General features: G+C 40.8%; 1 protein-coding gene across 2 annotated transcripts in view; it reads left to right on the forward strand.

The window, feature by feature from the left end:
- The first annotated feature begins 3519 nt into the window (after positions 1 to 3519).
- LOC122809676 (fibulin-7-like) overlaps positions 3520 to 23011 on the forward strand; it is a 545587-nt gene continuing 526095 nt past the window's right edge. For both annotated transcript variants that reach the window (XM_044081345.1, XM_044081346.1), the window contains exon 1: positions 3520 to 3817. The gene's annotated coding sequence lies outside the window, so the exon portion shown is untranslated. The remainder of the gene's footprint in view (positions 3818 to 23011) is intronic.

The raw sequence follows: 23011 nt of genomic DNA on the forward strand, positions 1-23011 counted from the left end.
GATGACTAGATTTCTAGAATTTTACCTACATTATTTGATGAGGTTCTACAACAATTTCAAAATAGGTTTTAACTTATCCATCTGTGATCTCACCATTCTGTCCATGCTGAATGTCCAGCTATAAAATGTAAGTGACTGTACTTTTGGTGAAGGCCTGGCTCTATCCAATTTTTTTTCCGTTTGTGATAGCTATGTGCATTAGTATTAGTCCACGTATACTTCTGTGCAGTAGTATTAGTCCACGTATGCTTCTGTGCATTAGTATTAGTCCACATATGCTTCTGTGCAGTAGTATTAGTCCACGTATGCTTCTGTGCATTAGTATTAGTCCACATATGCCTTTAAGTGAGTCCCTGGTTAGATGTGACGGCTGTATACTGACACACCCAGTTTGTGGCCATTATCCTTTAGCCAAATATATCTTGAATGCTATCAGATAGGCCTTCAAATTACCTTCCATCTTGATGTTTTTCAAAGGTGTACTATTTTTTGGGATACTCAGTGAAGTAGATGGTTGGCTTATTATAGCAGAGATCAGTTGTTGGATGAGAAGGAGTAGATGTTGACTAGTGGCTATTCAATTTTCTTGAAGAGCTGTAATGTTCACTGAAGCTTCAGTTATTTTTCCCATTCTGAACCAAACATAGCACCTACAGCTTCTGTACACAAGTTTTTAGTGTCATAGAAAAAAATTCACCGACAGAAAATATTGTCTCAAAGTAACCCTTCTCATTGCCATGGGATCCTCCTTTCCAGAGCAAACTCCTGTATGTACACTTCTCATAGAGTCTTCCACACAAGTCGAGAAGAGTCAGTACTCTAAGTCAGTTCAGTAGTCAATATTTACCAATTTTAAGAGGTAGCATTTCACTCAGGGAGGTTCACTTTACTTTCTCGGATGGGAAAGAACAGTTTGAGCAGAGTGTTTGCTTTCAAATTGCTTGAAAAGTCACAGTTTATAACAAACTTTACTTATGTCCACTGCATTCATCACATGTTTGTGATGAGGGGAATTCGATGAATGGCATTTCCGATGAAATGCAGTTCACTGAAGTGACGGTTCATTGTAATGATACAGACCCAGGAATTTGACTCATTCAAGATGTAGTGGCTGTGCTGTACCATACTAGGCTCCTTGACATAGTGAGGTCCTCTCAGATTTGCCTGCCTGCCTAAGACTTAGAAACACTGCATTTCCCTTCCATGACACACTGACTGGTAAACGCAACCCCAGTCGGTGCACAAACAGCAGACACAACACCGCAATATGGCTCAACAGATATCCACTATACCACACTATGTAAAAGTTACACATTTCTGACTGTATTTTATTATATGTATTCAGTACTTTACTCTTTCTGGTTTTTAATTCTGACATACATAAATGCTGACCTTCAAATAATCAAATATAACCATGCTATTACATATCAGTGAGGCCTGATCATAACTCTTTATTTTTGCTTGAAGAAGCCCATCGGGTGAAAGCGCTTGCCATTTTGTCTGTTTGCTAAATTAAATACTGACGTTTTAAATCCATGAGGTGAAGACTGAATTTTTGATGGTGAAGTGAAAACTGCCTGCTTTGTGATTTGCGAGTGTTACGAAGTTCCGTTGATGTGGATAGCCTTACTCTGCCAATTTATACTCCTGTGTTTTGCTTTTATAACTCTTTATAGTGCATGGAGTTTTATCTACTCCATGGACCACCAGCTACAAAATTAACAAAAAAACAAAACAAAACACAAAGTGTTTTACCAGCTTTGAAAGCCAGTAAAACACTTAGCAAGTAATGTGTATAGGCAACAAGTAATATAATTGATGGAAAAATTCAGGGGCAGTTTTTTAATACTGCTCTAATTTAAAATAGTGACTTACAGACTGATGTCTGCAAAGTTTTTCCAACAAAAAATATGAGGCATTTGGGACAGTTGAGAGCAAAGTAATGTGTTGTGAGAGTCATCACCTGACTGTGACAGCACTTAGGGGAGTGTAACATTATAACGACTGTTAAACACCTCTGAAAGCTTTGTTATGGTTGGGGCTCACATTGCAGAAGATTGTTACAGGTTGTTTTTTTCCCGATTTTGGAGTGTAATCCAGGTGCTCCATACACTACAAAGAGGTAAGGAGACTTTATTGGCATCCTATAACAACACAGTTACGATCAGAGACCTGACTGTAACCCTTTGTATTTATGTCAAGGGCTCTGAGCCCTTGCAGCACCATAAAACTTGGGGAAGTTCCCCCATGTCAACTTAATTGTATATACTAACTCCGCAGCTACACAATCAGGATCACAATACAAAAACATTCCAACTGCACTATATTCATTGACACTGCCATCGACACTTGTGTTAGTTGAACTCGCAGCTGACTAACTGCAACACTTTGCACATGGGGTAACTAAAGGAAAAGTAAATACAAAGCCTAAAACATGCATAAAGACACACATTTTTCATTAGAATTGCCTTTAAATTTTGTTGACAGTACCATACACTGTACTTTTAAGAGAATGGTATTATTTATGAAATTATAATCTGTTACCATAAATTCACTGTTCATATCACAGCCATTTCTATGAGGCTTCAGGTAAGAACAAAACCACAAACACAGACAAACTTGCCAGGAGGCATCTGACCACAGCAGAGGCAGCAGAAGTGTTTCTGTAATGTCAAATGCAAGCGGAAATGTGTCCAGGTATGATTGTCTTGTTTTTTTCGTAAAGCTACATGAAACATGTTTTTATACACATAAGATCAAAGCTATAACATTACTTGACAGAAATTAATACCTGTGGCTTTTGTAACCCTCAAATATTTGAAATATCTATACAAATTTAACAGTAAGTTACTGTGTGTTGAAACAGAACTGTGTATACAGTACATTCTGTTTCTGAAAAGCATCATATTATATGTGCTGATTTTTTAAAAAAAATGACTCTTTCTTATCAGATATAATAGGATCAGGGACCAGCTCACTGGTGCCTGCAGCTGCAGAGGACATGGCCTCTTCATTAGAGGATGACATCCCTTTACAAAGAAAGAGAATGGGGGAGAAAAAAGAAAAAAAGAGAGCGAGGATAAGAGAGTGAAATGCAGATCTGGCTGGATGAAAGAAATATACATACACGTACATTTATATGCACACTCAGTATCATGTGTATATACATAGTACACATGCATCACATTAGACTGAAATAAACCCATGCACATCAGTGCACAGCCTAACATTATACAAGATATATATTGACAAGACTCAGACAGGTAACAGCACAGTATGCGGGTGCACCACACACACACACACACACACACACACACACACACACACACACACACACACACACACACACACACAGCTTTTTTATCCCCTTTTACTGTTTTGATTGCTCCATGTCCAAGCAGTGTGTAATTTCTTTGGCACCCCTCCCCCATAAACAGAAGGCAAGAGACTAAATAAACTAAAATCACAGATTCACAGAAGTGAGAAAGAAAGGGAGAAGTTAGCATTGGCTGCCAAAAACATTGATTCCTTTTCCTTGCCCTGCTCCATTGCCTCATTAAAAAAGTCTGGAAGGTAAGAAATAAATAGTGTAGACCAGAAAACTCTGCTAGCAAGCAGCATTATGCATTTGGTACAGAACATACTGGAGTAAGGAAAGTGCAGAGATCACAGCTTTGTCTCCTTTTCATCTTGCTGTTGCTGCATTAAGAATGGACAGATGTAGACAGACCTTCCATGACCCTTCGGTAGACGAGCCTTGAAACACTGCAGTCTTTAGCTTCTGAATGGAGGATGGCTTTCTGCATGAGATACCAAGGTATGACAAAGTCATTGTCTATTAACTGTGTATGTGAGTGTGTGTGTGTGTGTGTGTGTGTGTGTGTGTGTGTGTGTGTGTGAATATGTTTCTGTAGTTTCCTAGAAACACCTGATATTCCTGTCTCTGAGCCAAGAAATGCATCATCTTTTACAGATTATGACTATAACTGTCAAAAGTAGTCATGTGACTTGAATGTCATAGTTCATTGTTACATGCACATATGTAAGTGATATATTAAATATTATAATGATCCAGTCCATTTCTGGACTGTAATTAATCTTTTTAAACACTACCTTACTATGAAATTTAGTCTTTTTTTTTGTTATTGTCCATGATATCAAAGATATACATGCATATATATGGATATTTTTTAAACAATAACATTTTATTGCAAATAGAAGGAAATAAGCCTATATAAAATGTATATAATGTATGCAAGAGCAAGCTTAATACATGCGAATCTGGAGGACACTACAAAACAGACAAAAAATGTTAATTTGTCTATTTCACATGTAGTTTGAAGTAGGTGAGCTCTTATTACTTTTTTAGTTTAGAAAAAGTTCCTCTAGATGGATGTTGATAAAGGTCTCACTTCAGGTATAGTTTTGCATGGATTCCTGAATAGCATTGCTGTTTTACACTGCTAGTAAGACACATAGGTCATAAATTGTGAAGTAATTCTGGATACTTTCTCATGAGATGCCTAAATTTGCAAGAGAATTTCCATTAGAGCAAGGCTTGTTTTCTGAATCAGTTTGATGTTTAGCTTTAGCATGAAATCTCTGCTCTGTTAATCCAGTGTTTAACTGCTCTGTTAATCCAGTGTTTAACTGTGAACCATTTAAGCCATGCAGCGATAATGGTAATCATGACATATTCATTTGCTGGTCCACATTCTCCAGAGATATGTTAACTATGCATTTAAATCAGATCCAGCCGTGAGTACTGAATCTCTTCTTTCTTAACTGTAACAACAACATACCCCTAACTGAAAGCAATAAAACAAACCAAAGGTTTAACCCTACATACTTTAAAAGGTTGAACAGTGAGACATATGTATGTTGGCATTAGTTAAAATATCTTGCTGGAATATCAGTGGCATACAAGTTAACTTGAAATGAAAGCTTTTATGGCATCTGTTCTATAACATGGATGTACATGTACATTGCATTATAGAAACACATATGAGTAGTTCACGTGGAAGCACTTAAAAGATTTGGAAAGTATTACGTTGACTGTGACTATATATGTCTGTCTCTGTCTGTATGACTCTGTATACACGCATACTTAAGTTTACTTGCATATGTGACTGTGTGTACGTATGCTTAGGCAGATGTTTGTAGCCGTGTAACTGTACATGTCTAGATGTATGTTTGTTACAAGCATGGAAGTGTCCATGTGTATGCTGGCTGCAGAAGTATTATGGTGTACTTAAGTAAAATGCAAACATGTACAGCTGTTCCGTATAACAGATGACACAACACATATGTATACGTATGCACAGTTACATAGATGCAAGATGGCATATATCTGTTGTTTAAATGCTTCTTTAGATATATGGATGTGTCTATGTGCCTCATTGTGCATGTATTACAATCTGTGTGTAAGTATTCATGTATAAATTTATACATCATATGCATGCATGTCACGTGTATCCATGGGTATCTACATATGCAGAATTAAGGAATTTTGCATGTGTATATGTCTAAATACATTTAAGGGCATAAGCATGTGAGTAGATTTCTGCAGATGTCTGCCTATGTACCTATATGACAGCCAATACAAGTGTAAATACACTTATATATATGACTGTGCTGATGTCTATTTGTATTTATAAATGTGAACTTGTGCTTACTTTTGTGGCCATGTGCATCTTAGCAACCACGTGTGAGTGTGCATGTATTTTATTTTGTGTGTGCATGTATGTGTGAGCTCATTCATAAGTGTGACTAAATCTGCAAAATGCATTTAAAAAGGTCTAACTTAAGTCTTTACAGAAGGAACTTTCAGACATCATAAAAAACCGTTAATATTGGAGGCATGTAGTCTTTCTACATCATATGTCTTAATTATCCTAAAATGTAATTACACCTGAGAGTTAAACTTTGTTCCCTCAAAGTTTATTTCTAGCAACACAGCAAATTTGAGTTTTTTTTTTAAACAGCAAATGTACCTTCTCCTGCTTCATTACAAGTGATTTTTTATCTGGAAATTAATTTGCTTCCCTTAAAGTAAACAGTTACAGAGAGACTGAACACACAGTGCAAGAATGTCCCTTGCTCAATCCTTCCATAGTACTCTAAAACTTGTGTCCTGGCATTGTGAAAATGTCCACTCCTCACCCCCTCCATACTGCTATACCAGTTGTGTCCATGCATTATGAGAATGTCCTCTTGTAATCCTCCTGCATACTACTCAAATACTTATATCCTGGCATTGCGAGAATGCCCCCTCCTGAACCCCTCCTACTACTCTAACACTTTTGGCCTGGCACTCTGAGAATATCCCCTCTCACCCCCTCCATACTAGTCTAACACGTGGGTCATGACATTCTGAGAATGTCTCTTCCTCACCCCCTCCACACTACTCTAACACTTGTGACCTGGCATGGTGAGAATGTTCCCTCCTCACCCCCTCCATATTAATCTAACACGTGCATCCTGGCATTGTGAGAATGTCCACACCTCGCCTCTCCATACTACTCTGACATTTTGTGTCCTGGCATTGTGAGAAAGTCCCTCCTCACCCCCTCCAGACTACACTAACACTTGCGAACTGGCATTACAAGAATGTCCCCTCCTCTCCCGCTCCATACTTCTCTAACACTTGTGTCCATGCATTGTGAGAATGTCACCTCCTTATCCCCTTCACACTTCCCTAACATTTGTGTCCTGGCATTGTGACAATGCCCCCTTCTCACCCTCTTCATATTACTCTAACACATCTGTCCACACTTCATAAGAATGTCCCCTCCTCACGCTCTCCACACCACTCTATGACTTGTATCCTGGCATTGTGAGACTGTCCCTTCCTCAACCCGTCCATGCTACTGTAACATTTTGTCTTGGCATTGTGGGAATGTCCCCTCCTCACCCCCCTCCATGCTATCCTAACATTTGTGTCCTGGCATTGTAAGAATGTCTCCTCCTCACCCCTCTCCATGCTACTCTTACACTTGTTTCTGGCATTGTGAGAATGTCCCCTCCTCACCCCATCCATACTACTCAAACACTTGTGTCCTGTCATTGTGGGAATGTCCCCTCCTCACCCCCCTCCATACTACCCTAACATTTGTGTCCTGTCATTGTGGGGATGTCCCCTCCTCACCCCCCTCCATACTATCCTAACATTTGTGTCCCTGCATTGATAAGAATGTCCCCTCCTCACCCCCTCCATACTACTCTATGACTTGTATCTTGGCATTGTGAGAATATCCCTTTCTCAACCCATCCATGCTACTGTAACATTTGTGCCCTGGCATTGTGGGAATGTCCCCTCCTCACCCCCTCCATACTACCCTAACATTTGTGTCCTGGCATTGTAAAAATGTCCCCTCCTCACCCCTCTCCATACTACTCTTACACTTGTTTCTGGCAATGTGAGAATGTCCCCTCTTCACCACTCCATACTACCCTAACATTTGTGTCCTGGCATTGTGAGAATGTCCTCTCCTCACCTTCTTCATACTACTCTAACACTTCTGTCCATGCATTGTGAGAATGTCCCCTCCTCACCCCGTCCGTACTACTCTATCACTTTTGTCCTGGCATTGTGAGAATGTTCCTTCCTCGCCCCCTCCATACTAGTCTAACTGTTGTTTCCTGGCAATGTGACAATGTCCCATCCTCACCCACTACAGAGGATGCTAACAATTGCATCCTGGCATTACAAGAATGTCCCCTATTCACCTGCCCCATACTAATCTATCATTTGTGTCCACGCATTGTAAGAATGTCTCCTCCTCACTCTCTTCAGTACTACTCTAACACTTGTACCCTGGCATCGTGAGAATACCCACTGCTCTCCCCTCCAGACTACTCTAACACTTGTATCCTGGCATCGTGAGAATGCACATTCCTCACCCCTCCATAGTACTCTAACACTTGCATTCTAGCATGGTGAGAATGTCCCCTCCTCACCCCCTCCACACTACTCTAACATTTGTGCCCTGGCATTGTGTGAATGTTCACTCCTCACCCCTTCCATACTACTTTAGACTTGTGTCCTGGCATTGTGAGACTGTCCCCTCCTCACCCCCTCCATACTACTCTAACACTTGTGTCATGGCATTGTGTTAATGTCCCCTCCTCTCCCGTTCCAGACTACTCTAACACTTGTGTCGACACAGTCTGAGAATGTTCCCTCATCACCCCCTCCATACAACTTTAACACCTGTGTCCTGGCATTGTGAGAATGCCCCCCCCCATACTACTTAAACACTTGTCTACTGGCTTTGTGAGAATGCCGCTTCCTCACTCCATCCATACTACACTAACACCTGCGTCCTGGCATTTCAAGAATTTGCCCTCCTCACCCCCTCCATACTACTCTATGACATGTATCCTGGCATTGTGAGAATGTCCCCTACTCTCCCCCTCCAGACTACTCTGACATTTGTGTCCTGGCATTCTGAGAATATCCCCTCTCACCCCCTCCATACTTGTCTAACACTTGGGTCCTGACATTCTGAGAATGTCTCTTCCTCAACCTCTCCACACTACTCTAACACTTGTTTCCTGGTGTTGTGATAATGTCCCCTCCTCACCCCCATACTACCCTAACATTTGTTTCCTGGCATTGTGAGAATGCCCTCTCCTCACCCCCTCCATACTACTCTATGACTTGTATCCTGGAATTGTGAGAATGTCCCTTCCTCAACCCATACATGCTACTGTAACATTTTTGTCTTGGCATTGTGAGAATGTCCCTTCCTCACCCAGTCCATACTACTATGACACTTGTGTCCTGGCATTGAGGGAATGTCCCCTCCTCACCCCTCTCCATATTACTCTTACACTTGTGTGCTGGCACTGTGAGAATGTCCCCTCCTCACATCCTCAATACTACTCTATTACTTTTGTCCTGGCATTGTGAGAATGTCCCCTCCTCACCCCCTCCATACTACTCTAACACTTGTGTCCTGGCATTATAAGAATATCCCCTCCTCACCCCCTACATACTACTATAAAACTTTGCTGCACACATTGTGGGAATGTCCCCTCTTCACCCCTTCCATACTACTCTAACACATATCCTGGCATTGTGAAAATGTCTCTACTGCACACCACCTCAATACTACTCTAACACTTTCATCCTGGCCTTGTGAGAATGAGCCCTCCTCACTCCGTCCATGCTAGTCTATCACTTTTGTCCTGACATTGTGAGAATGTCCCCTCCTCACCCCCTCCATACTAGTCTAACTCTTGTTTCCTGGCAATGTGACAATGTCCCATCCTCACCCACTACATTGGATGCTAACACTTGCGTCCTGGTATTACAAGAATGTCCCCTCCTCACCTGCCTCATACTAATCTAACACTTGTGACCACACATTGTAAGAATGCCCCCTCCTCACCCCTCCATACTACACTAATACCTGTAAGCTGGCATTGTGAGAATGTCCCCTCCTCACACCCTGCATACTGCTCTAACACTTGTGTCCTGTCATTGTGAGAGTGTCCCCTCCTCACTCCCTCCATAATACTCAACACTTGCTTTCTGGCACTGAGGGAATGTCCCCTCCTCCTCCTTCTGTACTATTCTAAAACTTGTGTCCTGGCATTGTGAAAATGTTCCCACTACACCCCACCTCCAAACTACTGTAACACTTTCATTCTGGCATTGTGAGAAGGAGCCCTGTTCACCTCCATCATACTACTCTGACACTTGTGTCCAGCATTGTGAGAATGTCCCTTCCTCACCCCCTCCATACTACTCTAACACTTTTGTCCTGGCATTGGGTTAATGTCCCCTCCTCTCCCACTCCAGACTACTCTGACACTTGTGTCCAGCATTGTGAGAATGTCCTCTCCACACCCCCACCACACTACACTAGCACGTGTGTACTGGCATTATTTATTTTATTTATTTCCAGTTTGATTACCGGGGAAGTCCACTGGAATCAAATGACCCATTTTCAGTGGAGGCCCAGGGATAAAAGCTTCAAGATACACAATACAGTATAGATTCAAAAGATACAAAAGTAATAAAAGATACATTGTATAGAACAGTTTACAGATATGTACATTCAGTGTCACGCATAGTCAACAAGGATTGTTGTGGCTAATCTTGAGGGTTATACAGACTAATTTGTGCAAATACTCTTATGAAGTAGGTGTGGAGACACTTGACATACACACGTTTGAGGTGTATGTGGAAACACTTTACATACACTCATTAAAAGTAAGATGCTTTTTACAATATTTACACAGTTGAGTCATGAGATAAGTAGCTATAGGGGTTGCAGAGAGTTTAGATACACTCGAAGAAAAATAGCTTTGGGAGTTTGAGAGCTTAGGAACCTGGGAGAAAACCTCCTGGGGGTATAAGCTTAGATAAATTTAGGTAGGGTGAAGGCAGTTATATTTCCATTTAGTAGACAAGTGTTTGAAAAGCTGGGTTTTGAAGTTTTCTGAGTTAGGTATAGTTCTTAGAGTGGAAGGGAGACAATTCCATTTCTTGCCTAGTGAAGAGTAGAAGTTGGCCAGCAGGATGTTTGGGCTTGTGGATAGCAATTAAGTTTTGATGTTCAGATCTGAGTTCTGTTAGGGGTGTAAGGGGGAAGGATATTTGTTAGAGTTGGACATTTTGTAGGGTGAAATACAAGTCTGTGTGCAGTGGTGAGTTGGAGGTAGTCTACGTAATTTGGAAGTTCTAGCCAATTCAGGGATTGTAGGGTACAGTAATGATGGGTGGAGTTTTTGGATTTGGTGGCACATTTAGAGATTTTATTATAGCAGTTTTCTAGTTTGGAGGTGAGAGAGGAGGACAGGTTGGTTAGGAGAGGGGATCCATATAATAAGGAAGGAAGAAGATAAGTAGTGGCCAGAGTATGCCTGGTAAAGTTGGAGAGAAATTGATTGTTTCTGTATAACATTCCTAGCTTTTGTTGGGTTATCTAAATATTTTGTTGAATACGAATATCCAACTTGAGGTGTTCTTCAATAGTAATGCCAAGTAGTTTAGCGGAGGGAACCACTTCTATAGGTGAGCTGGTTTGACTGAGGACTTTGAAAGCATTTTTATCATAGGAGTAAGTCTTTAAAGGGTGGAATAGTAGAATTTCTGATTTATTTGCATTGAGAGAAAGGTGATTTTGGTACAACCAATTTTCGGTAGTTGAAAAAGCAGTTTTGGATTTAGTCAGCAATTCAGGGAGGTTTGAGGCAGAGCAGACTAAGGTTGAAGCATCTGCATATTGAATGATTTTGCCATCAGGAATAGCAGTGTGAAAGTTATTGATGAAGATGTTAAAAAGCATAAGCCCAAGGATGAATCCCTGGGGTATGCCAGTTTGGGTAGGTAGGAAGGAAGAGCTGGAGTTCTTCCATTTGACTGCCTGTGATCTGTCTGATAGGTAGCTGGAGAACCAGGATAGAGTGTTTGCTGAGAGATGAAGATTTGAGAGATGAAAGAGAAGGTGTTTGTGGGAAACAGTATCAAATGCTTTGGACAGGTCGAGCAAACAGTAGAAACCAAGTGTCCTGAATCTCGGGCTTGATTGACAGTTTCTAGGAAAGAGAGTAGAGCAGTTATAGTGCTGGGGCCTGGGTGGAAGCCATGTTTGGTAGGTGTAAGAAGATGGTTTTTGGTCAGGAAAGGCATAAGTTGGAGGTGGATGCACTTTTCTAGGATTTTGGAGATTGGTGGTGAGAGCAAAGCAATAGGGCGGAAATTTGAGATGCTGGTGTTTTTGCCTCCTTTGTGAAGAGGAAGAATATAAGCTGAGCACCAGAGTTTGGGGACGTAAGATTCCTTTATAGATCTGTTAATAATGATGCTGATTGGGAGGCTGTACCATCAGCAGCCCATTTTAGAAGGAGGAGGGAATATTGACGTGTGCATTAGAGCAAGGTTTAGGTTTACACAGAAGTTTTTTTATCAAGTTAGTGGAGACCGGTTTGAGCTCGAACATAAGGGGAGGGGGGTTATTAGAGGAGTTAGAAAGAGAAGCATGAGGGGCTGGGGGGCTATTGTTGGGGAAAGTCTTGGTTAGGTCAGAAATGCTTTCTACGAAAAATGAGTTAAATTCAGAGCTTAGTTCAAAGTCGGATTTACTTGGGTCAGGACAGGCCCAGGATCCTGGAGCCTGGATTGAGAAGTGAGTTTACTGATTTCCAGAATTGCTTTGGTTTTTTATTGTTATCAGACTGTAGCTTGATATAGTATGATTTTTTTGTCCTTAGTGATTAGCTGTTTTGCAAGGTTATGGTGCTGTTTGTATTGGAGCAAGGTATTGGGCAGTTTATTGTTTTGGTAAAGCTTCTATAATTTGTCCCTTTGGTGCATAATTTGTTTTGTATCTTTGGATAGCCAAGGAGCTATATTAGTTTTTATCCTTTTGTTTTGTAGTGGGGCTGGAGAGTTTTGAGTGTCTAGGAAGACAGAGTTGAAGTGGTCTATAGCACTATCAAGAGGAAGGGTGTTTAGAATTTGCCAGTTCATTTGTTTGAAAATATTTCAGAAAGTTGTAGGGTTGAAGCTATTGAGATTACGAGTGAGAATGTATTGGTGCTGGTGTGGGGTAGAGCTAGTTGAGCGATGAATGAAAGCTGGGAGATGGTTGCTAATGGAGTCAGGAATTGTGCCAGAGTTGGTTATTTTATTTGGGTCAGAGACTAGGATCCAGTCAATAGAGGATCCACGGGGATTTGTTTTGTTAGGTCGGGTGATGGAGTGGATTATTTGAGCAAAGTTATAGAGGTTAATGGATAGGGAGGGAGAGGGACTATTGACTTTATTCCAGTCAATATTTACATCCCCTAGGATGTAAGTTTCATAGTTAATTTCAGTTGATGCCCATAGGAGAATATCTTCAAGGGTAGAGATATTACCAGGTGAGATATAAAGGGCAATGATGCAGATATTTTTGTGTTTATTCATTTTTAGTAGACCAGCTGTATGTTCAGTGTTTTTGAATTGAGGAATTGGAATTTGGAGGAGAATAAAGGTGAGAAGGTTAGAGTAGACTAAGGCAGTGCTGCCACCTTTTTTATTTAATCTGTCATTTCTAAGAGTATAGAATCCTGGGGGAAGGATCTCAGAGTTGGAGATATAGGGTTTGAGCCAAGTTTCAGAGATGGCTAAGATGCCTGGTTGGTTATGGCTTAGCCAAGCTTGAAACTGGTGAACTTTGTGGTTAAGACTCTGGGCATTGATAGTAAAGATGTTTAGGGTGTTATGGGTAGGGGAAGGAGATAGGGGGTAGGTGTTGTTAATAAAGGAACTGGGACCAGGGTTGGGATGGATATCTCCAGCTAAGACTAGGTTGTTAAAGGAAATAACCTTTAGCCATTTATGTTTGCAGAGTAAGGGTTTAGGTAGATCTAAGACTGGTTTAGGTGTCAGCATCTTAGCTGTGATGGAGAAGATTTTAGGGTGGAATAGGTACAGAGGGTCGGGCTGAAAGAGTGAAGAAGAGATAGAGTGGAAATGTCACCACCTCTCCTGCTCCAGACTACTCTAACACTTGTGTCGACATAGTCTGAGAATGTTCCCTCCTCACCCACTCCATACAACTCTAACACTTGTGTCCTGGCATTGTGAGAATGCCCCCCCCCCCATGCTACTTAAACATTTGTGTCCTGGCTTTGTGAGAATGCCGCCTCCTCACTCCATCCATACTACACTAACACTTGAATCCTGGCATTACAAGGATTTCCCCTCCTCACCCACTCCATACTTGTCTAACACTTGTGTTCACACATTGTGAGAATGTCACCTCTTAAACCCCTCCATACTACTCTAACATTTGTGTCCTGGCATTGAGGGAATGTCCCCTCCTCACCTGCTGTATACTACTCTAGCACATCTGTCCACGCATTGTGAGAAAGTCTCCTCCTCACGCCCTTCACACTGCTGTAACCCTTGTGTCCTGCCATTGTGAAAATGTCCCCACCTCACCCCCTCCATACTACTTTAGCACTTGTGTCTTGGCATTGTGAGAACATCCCTGCCTCACCCCCTCTATAGTTCTCAACACTTGTATAGTGGCATTTTGAGAATGTCCCCTCCATACTACTCAAACACTTGTATCCTGTCATTGTGGGAATGTTCCCTCCTCACCCCTACATACTACTCAAACACTTGTATCCTGTCATTGTGGGAATGTTCCCTCCTCACCCCCTCCATACTACTCTAGCACTTCTGTCCATGCATTGTGAGGATGTCCCCTCCTCACACCCTATACACTATTCTAACCCCTTGTGTCCCAGCATTGTGAGAATGCCCCCTCCTCACCCGCTCCATACTACTTTAGCACTTGTGTCCTGACATTGTGAGAATGTCCCCTCCTCACCTTCTCCATACTATTCTAACACTTGTGTCTTGTCATTGTGTGAATGTCCCATCCTCACACCCTCCATACACTTCTGTCCGCGCATTGTAAGAATGTCCCCTCCTCACCCTCTCCATACTATTCTAACACTTGTATCCTGGCATTGTGAGAATGTCCACTCCTCACCCCATCCATGCTGCTCTAACATTTGAGTCCTAGCAATGTGTTTATGTCCCCTCCTCAGCCCTTCCATACTACTCTAATACTTGTGGCCTGGCATTGTGGGAATTTCCCCTTCTCATCCTGTCCATTCTACTCTATGACTTGTGTCCTGGCATTGTGAGAATGCTCCTCATCACCTCCTCCATAATACTCTTACACTTGAGTGTTGGCATTGTGAGAATGTGCTCTCCTCACCCCCTCCATACTACTCTGATACATCTGTGCACGCATTGCAGGAATGTCCTTTCACACATTTGTTATAGGAGCATAACTTTTCATATTGGCTTAGCATGGGAAGCAAGGATTAAGAGATTTGTGTCTTTACATCAAATGTTTTGAATGTCAAGTGCCACAACTGACAGTCAAAAAGCTGAAACCAAAACATTCACCCAAAACCCCAACAAAAATAGCCTTTTGGGGGAGGGCAATACCCCCAGACCCCCATGCAGGGGCTGCACCCCTATACCTCCTGATAATTATATACACTAACTCCAAAACCGCACTGCAGGGGGAATGGCCAACTCCCCAATTCCCACTGCACCATGATCTCCTACAGCTGGCCTCTCCTTCACTACAGTCCTGCAGCACTTTTTGATTTTGATGTTTTCACTGTGCTGTGGCACTTGACATTCAAAACATTCAGTGTAAAGACATGGATTCAGAATTGGTAGATATATATTTTTTTAATTTAATGCTTCCTTCTTTCTAAGGTTTACTATGGATTTAATCTCAGTCTCTAGATATTTTTTTACTTGGTGGTCAGTTGGAGTATCAGTACTGTTCATTCAGTTCCCACTGCAGCTTTCCTTTTCTTCCTGAAATAAAATAATAAGGCTTTCATTGTTTTCATGTCCTCCAACTCCTGGATGTGCTGATAAATACACTCAGGTCTGTGTTATCACACATTTGTATTTCTTTGTATATACCCTTTTTCAGTTCCATTCTGACTACCGTCAACTGTTTACTTTCATTTATACTTCAAAGTTTTTGTGAACGCTTCTTGACTTTATTTTCAGTCATTCTGAAGTTGTGCCTTTAATAACTCATTTTCAGCATGGAAATTCTGATAGATTGTGTTTGCATCAAATATGGAGTTATTAATCTTTTGTATCTTTTACCACGATTGTCACTTTTACCTCTGTAAACACTCAGTGTCATCTTAGGACTGAGTCTATCTCTTCTTTTGCCTTTCAGTTTCCAACATCAGCTCACTTTGTATTTTCGTTTTGGTTTGTGATGTATCTTGACATAGCATTTTCTGTTTTACTTTAATATCTGACTATTTCCACCTGTACAGAAAGTTTAGAGTCTTTTAGACAAGTCATCACCAGCTCTTGGATTTACTTTCCCATTCATGTTGTTGGTCACAGTCAGCTAAAAACCTTGTAATCCTCTGTCACTTTATTGTAATTCTCAGAAGCCATCAGTTCCACCATTGCTGGAGTTCTCCCTACTTAAAGTCCCTACTTCCAGCATTTCTTCTAGCTCCATTAGAGCTAGAGTTTTCATTTTCAGATAAGTTTTCATTTTGCATGGTTGCAATACTGAACTGCAAAACTGTTATTCCTGTTGCCTGTCACACATCCTCTGATGCCAGGCATTGCTGATGGTTTGTGATCATAATTGGTTAGCCAATATCAAACGTGAGAAACATCTGATTTAGATAAGCACTATTCATTTTTACTGTTGTAGCACACCATACTCTGACTTTGCTTCAGCAACTTGCTAAGATTTTACTTTGCACACTAATTTTGAATATTGTACTCAGCAGCTAGTAACTCAATTTTATTTTCATTAAAAATGTTCCCCACTCACTTGTGTTCCTTCTTTCCATCAAACAATTTTCCTTTCATTGCAGAAAGGCTTGCATTGGCTTCACAATGCACTGTTCATTTCTGAGCTGCAAAACTTTACAAGCAGAACTTTATTTTCAGTCACAGAGCAAAGAGCTCAGTGAAGATACATTGAGTTTACTTTTGAGCAGCAGTACTTTTGAACTGTTTCTGTAGGCCATGGTGGTGCAGCGGGTAGGGTTGTTGCCTCACAGCAAGAGTTTCTCCCATTCGATTCTCGGCTGGAGCGCCTTCTGTATGGAGTCTGCATGTCCTCCCCATGGTCAAGTGATGCTAAAGACATGCAGGTAGGTGCGAGCGTGAATGGGCGTGCCTTCTTTGAAGGTTGGACGTCGGGCTGGCAACTCGGCACTGTAAAGATCCTCTGCCAATCATGAGCGGACCGGAGTTCCACTGTGGCGACCCCTAATCGGGAAAAGCCGAAAGACTTTTGAACTGTTTCAGACATTATTGAACCAACTTCATTAATACTTCTGAACTGTTTCAGAATGCAAAACTGTTAGATTCAATAGCACCTAACATATTGCATTTACTTATGTTTAGACTGTAGTAAAATCATGACATATACTCACCTTTACCAGTGCACATACTTCTGACTTACTATTTTCAGACAGCCAGTGCAATACTTTCTCTAAGTACACCTTAGTATATACAATTTAAAGTTTGTCTAACATATTTTCACAGAAAGCTAGCTTAACAGCTTATGTCAGTATATCGCCATTTTGGGGAATTCAAACTTTGTATTGTCATAGAGTTTTCTATCAATTTTAAATCTGCAAATGCTTCACTTTTTTAATTACCTAATTTTTCTATGCTTTGCATCTACTAGCAAGTTTTTTTGGCACTCCACATCTCTACATTTTGCATTTAGTAGTAGAATTACCAAATGTTTTCTGCAAGTCACCACTATGTTTTATAGTTCATTGGTTTCAATTCTACATTTAAGATGAGATAAAACAGTTATTCATTTTAAGATTTCAGCACATAAGTTATTACCTGTTTCAGTGATTTGTTTCACCTGCATTTGTTATCACATGTTTCCTACTGAAAGAACATGTTTACAGCACATTTCTTCCAACAGCCCCATACATTTGCTTTGCAGAAGTTTGGTAAGCAACCAAGCAATTCACTATGCACTTCTTTTGGTAAGCAATTTTTCAGCAATTCATTATGCATGTCTTTCAGCAGTTTCTTGACACTTTGTTAAAACATTCAACATTGGTTATAATTCTGCCTCTGTTTTTCAAGTCATTCAGTTTCTTTGAAAATTGGTCTAGCAATTGCTTCCCTTAGTTTTCCCTCAGAGTCAACCTTCTGTTTCTGTGCCACTGCTTCTTTTTTTTTTTTCGTTGCCTTTGCCTGAGGAAAGGAAAAGCCACTCATTCTGCTTAACATTCATTTTACAGTACTTCTTTTGGAAGGAGTTTTCCCCTCTCGCCTACTTTGATGCATCCTTCTTTAGACTATACCACTCCAAATTTCACTGTTGTTAAACTCATAGTAAAGCAGAAGTGTTTCTATCTTATTATGACTAGTCACAACAAAAGTCACTATTTGTCTAAATAAATAAATGCATGCATAACACATACAGAGGCATGTACTGATGGTTTGTAAACCACTCACTCAAGTCTCTCTTTCTACAGGTGTTGAAATAAACTTACTGTGGGGCTGTGCTAGCATGTAGGGACCAGTCTTTCTGACATCTGACACTTGTAATGTTACATCAACGTTTTATATTTGCTTATTTAAAATTGATATGGAACAATACAATATGGTCATCATTCATCAGTTTGTTCTCACCTCCTTACCTATACTGAATAGTACTATGTTAAGTATTCAGCACTGATGTGTTCATCAGCATTGCTTGTAATTCTTAGTCCATAATTTTAATTATCTCCTTCTTTCACGTCACTCTTGAAGATAGAATTCTGCATTCTACTACCAGCAGATTGAAATGCCCCATTAAAATTATCTAACCCTTATCCTCTCTAGAAGTGTTTGGGACTCTTGGCTCTGCTCTTATTCTACCTAACCCATCTTTATTCAAGCTATCTACTTGTGACCCCACTTTGTATTGCAAAACTATAACCTATGGATTTGAATATCTTACATGTTTTTTCTTGAATATATTTGTATTCTTTGAAATTTGTAATTATGATATTTTTCTATTTTTACATATGTAGACTACCACTAGTCTACCACTAGACTACCACTAGTAGAATACCACTCTCCAATTTTGTTTTGCGTGTAATTTGAAGTTAGTAAGGACTTCATACTCAAGCCCGCAGACCTACCTCTGGTGGAACCTACCTGCACCCAAGACCTTCTGAAGACTACCACTCTCCATTTTTGTTTTGGGTGTAATTTGAAGTTAGTAAGGACTCCATGCTCAAGCCAACAGACCTACCTCTGCTGGAATCTACCTGCGCCCAAGACCCTCTAAGAGTACCACTCTCCATTTTTGTTTTGGGTGTAATTTGAAGTTAGTAAGGACTCCATACTCAAGCCCACATACCTACATCTGCTGAAAACTACCTGTGCCCAAGACCCTCTGAAGACTACTCCTCTCCATTTTTGTTTTGGGTGTAATTTGAAGTTAGTAAGGACTCCATACTCAAGCCCACAGACCTACATCTGCTGGAACCTACCTGTCCCCAAGACCCTCTGAAGACTACTACTCTTCATTTTTGTTTTGGGTGTAATTTGAAGTTAGTAAGGACTCCATACTCAAGCCCACAGACCTACATCTGCTGGAACCTACCTGTCCCCAAGACCCTCTGAAGACTACCACTCTCCATTTTTGTTTTGGGTGTAATTTTCCTAATGAAAATCTTTTTTTATTTCTGTATTATGTAACATCAATTTGAATTGTGCAATATGGGTTTGTACTATACAAAATATATATTTAACATTTAATTGAAATGTATATTATGGATTTGTGCTCTTTCTGTACTATGCATTTATTTGTATTTCTCTGGATCTTTTCTCCCCAGGACTCCATTGAAAATGGGCTCCTTGTAACCCAATGGACTATCCTGGAAAACAAACTGAAAATAAATAAATAAATAATTTGAAGTATGTCCAGATATAGTTATTTGCTAAATATCTTACCAAGATTGTGTTTTTCCCCTGGTCTCTGCTTCTCACACATCTCCTGGCCGCTTCCTAGTCCACCATTTTCCAGCTACTCTTTTCTCCCCCTCTCCTGCCTTCTACAGATGCTCTTACTCTGTAGATCACTATCTTCTGTGCTCCCATCTCTAAGTATTTTTCTCTCTAGCCTGCCTTCCTGCACTACCCTATCCTACTGGCCTTTGATAGATTCCTTACTACTTAGATTTCTCTCTGTGTCTTTTTCTATACTCTCTTCTGCCTCTTCTGAAACCAGAAGTACCAGTATCACTGAGTGTCTCTCTTGGGGACTTTTGCAGTCACTGTGGGTGTAGCTCCACACCGTTCATTCCCCTACCCTACCCCATTCTCACCCACCCCCACATTAATTACTTTTATCATCTCCAGTCCCTCCCTTTCATATCTATTTCAACCACTCATAATCCACTTCCTGCTAGCTACCAACCGACCCCTACACCACCTGTACCTGCTACATCAATTCCTGTTCTCAAACCAACTCTTCCACATATCCCTCACTTATACTCCCCACCCAACCTATCATGCTACTTTTATATTTCACCTTACCAATTCTAACTCTGCTCTTGGCTTTAATCTCCTCTCACACCAACCTTTCCCAACATATCATATACTCTCCTACTGCATCTATCTGAAAATCACACCTAGCTCACTTCTACTTAATCTCCCCATCTCTCTTCAACTTGTCCATTAACTGCTTTCATAAACTAACTGTATTAGAGGACTGCCCTCTCTACTATAAAACCAAACCAAAACCACACTACCATCTCCTGCTACTAACTAAGTTAATTTCACTTCCTAGTACCTTACTTCTAGCTGGTGATATCCACCCCAATTCAGGCCCCCCTCCCCTTCCCATAAGCCTACACCCTATATGCCCTCCTCCACCCCCATCTCCTACCTATCACACCCTCCTCATCCTCCCTCCTACCAAACCTCACTACACAAAAGCTTCTCTATCTATTCCCTAAATATTCAAAGCCTCTCTAACAAAATAACTGAGCTGCATTCCTGGATTTCTCAAACCACCCCTCACATCTTAGCCTTATCAGAAACTTGGCTAAATCCCCACATAACAAAGAAATGCTTCTACCCAGCTATAACATCTACTGATATGAAAGAATTTCTAAAAAAGGTGGTGGCGTTGCCATCCTATATTTTGATAGCCTTAGCCTTTCACCTATCACCATCCCTACTCCAGACTTCCACCCAGATGAACTTATCATCCTTAATTGCTATCTAAACTCTCACAAGAGATTTGTCATTGCCTCCATATATATCCCCCCAAGAAAGAATATTCCAACCCTGAAATCTATTCTATCCTGGTTCTCACACAGTATACCATATGAAACCCTCATCCTAGGTGATGTTAACATCGACTGGACCAAACTTACTTCTGACTCTCCACAACGTAGCATCAAACTACATGGTTTCCTACATGGTTTCCACCAACAGACAACATCCCCAACCCACCTGCACAGTACCTCTTCTTCCAACTCTACCATAGACTAGATCCTCACTAACTCTCCTACTCTTTACCACAGTCCAATTACCTTACCAAACTCATTAAGTGATCATCTTCCTACTTCCATCCTACGACACACTACCCAAGTATCCAAACCACACTCTTATAGTGACTGTCACAAACTCTACAACTTTAATACCATCCAATTCAATTAAATTTTCTGGTCGGGTTTATATTATATCATCGAATGCTTAAAAAAGGAACGATGAATAATCAACCCCCATGTAAGCAAAATCTTACAATCCCGAAAACTCAGAACAGTGATTTTTTTTTCCAAGGGAAAACCCCCCAACACCCCCTACTTAAAAATACCAACTACGAGATTGCACTACAGTGACGAAAATGGCAAAGTAATGGAAATGGCCTAGTGAATTCTTTCCCTGGGAAAAAATTTGCTTAAAAGCCACTTTGCTATTTTGCCTTTTCATTGTTTTAAGTTCGACCAAGATGCATTCAATAGAATGCATCTTCGGTCATCTAATAGGAACCCGACTGGTACACCTCCAAACAGATCCCTCTCAATGAAGCAGTGCTTAAATTTAACAAAATATTCCTAGATACTCTTAACTCACTTGCCCCTACCAGAAGAATTAGAACTAAATCCAGTTTTGCTCCCTGGCTTTCTAAGAAAACTAGATGCCTCATGCATAAACGTCAGAGTACTTGGAAAGCCTGCACTAAGACCAAACAACATCCCATGTTACAAAAGTACAAAGAACTTTGGGGTCTATATTAGATCAGAGAATGCTTAAAAAAGCGAATGCTGATTGATTGACCTTATGTAAGCGAAAGCTTACAATCTCGAACTGTTAGATCAGTGATTTTTTTCCTAGGGAAAAAAATCACTGATCCAAAACACATACACACAACACAAGCACACCAAACAAACAGAAATCCACACACATACACCTAAAATCTGACACCTAACCCTACACTAAACTATGCACACACCACTAACTATCCACTTACCTTAACCCAAGCCCTAACCCTAAGGTCTGTCACTATTGCACACTCACCTCACCCACTCCCTAACCCTAACTCACCTAAACCCACCCTAACCCTCATGTCCACACAGTCGCACACATACCTAACCCGAGACCTAGCCCTAACTCACCTAACCCACCCTAACACTCACATCCACACAATCACACACTTACCTGAATCTGACCCGTAACTTTTCACCACAGCACTGAAAATACCGAAGCAGCAGAAACGGACAACCAAATTCTTTCCCTAGGAATAAATTCGGGTTTCTGTTGCTTCGATATTTTGAACATTTGCTAAAATAAGGTCGATCAATCAGTGTTCGCTTGTTTAAGCATTCTAATATAGACCCAGAACTTTGTATCCTTGTCAAAAAACATGTCAGTAGTGACAAAAAATCCTATTTTAACTCTCCACAGATAAATAGCAAAACCAATCCACAGAAATTCTGGGGTACCTTAAATAACCTCCTCAGTCCTGGATGCCCTTCCAATTCCTCCCCTTTCCAAAATAACACTCCTCTAGCAACTGCTTCTCAATAGACATTTCATTGACACTGTCCAGAAACTTCCACCCTCTGACTCCAACATTTATACCCCCTCTACCCCTCCCAACCTTCACAGCAATGACCCCTTCACATTTCAACCAGATCCTACTGCCTACATTAAATCATTCCTACAGAAGCTTAAACCCTGCTCTCCCTCCTCTGACAATCTCCCACACACTTTCCTCAAACTAGCCGCTGAAATACATAGCCTACCCTGGATGCCAATTAATCAATAGATCTATTCAGGAGGCAACACTAAAGGGGGAAACTCAACTGACCCATCTAATTTTCGACCAATTGCCAGCCTCTCTCCTTTTTCCAAAATACTCAAAAAATATATACATACTCAGCTCCTAAACTATCTCCTCCAGCAGAACCTTCTCACACCCACTCATCATGGCTTCCTGTCCAACCACAG

The sequence above is a fragment of the Protopterus annectens genome, chromosome 8.part0, assembly GCF_019279795.1.
Source record: "Protopterus annectens isolate FY-2018-M chromosome 8.part0, PAN1.0, whole genome shotgun sequence".
NCBI lineage: Eukaryota > Metazoa > Chordata > Ceratodontiformes > Protopteridae > Protopterus > Protopterus annectens.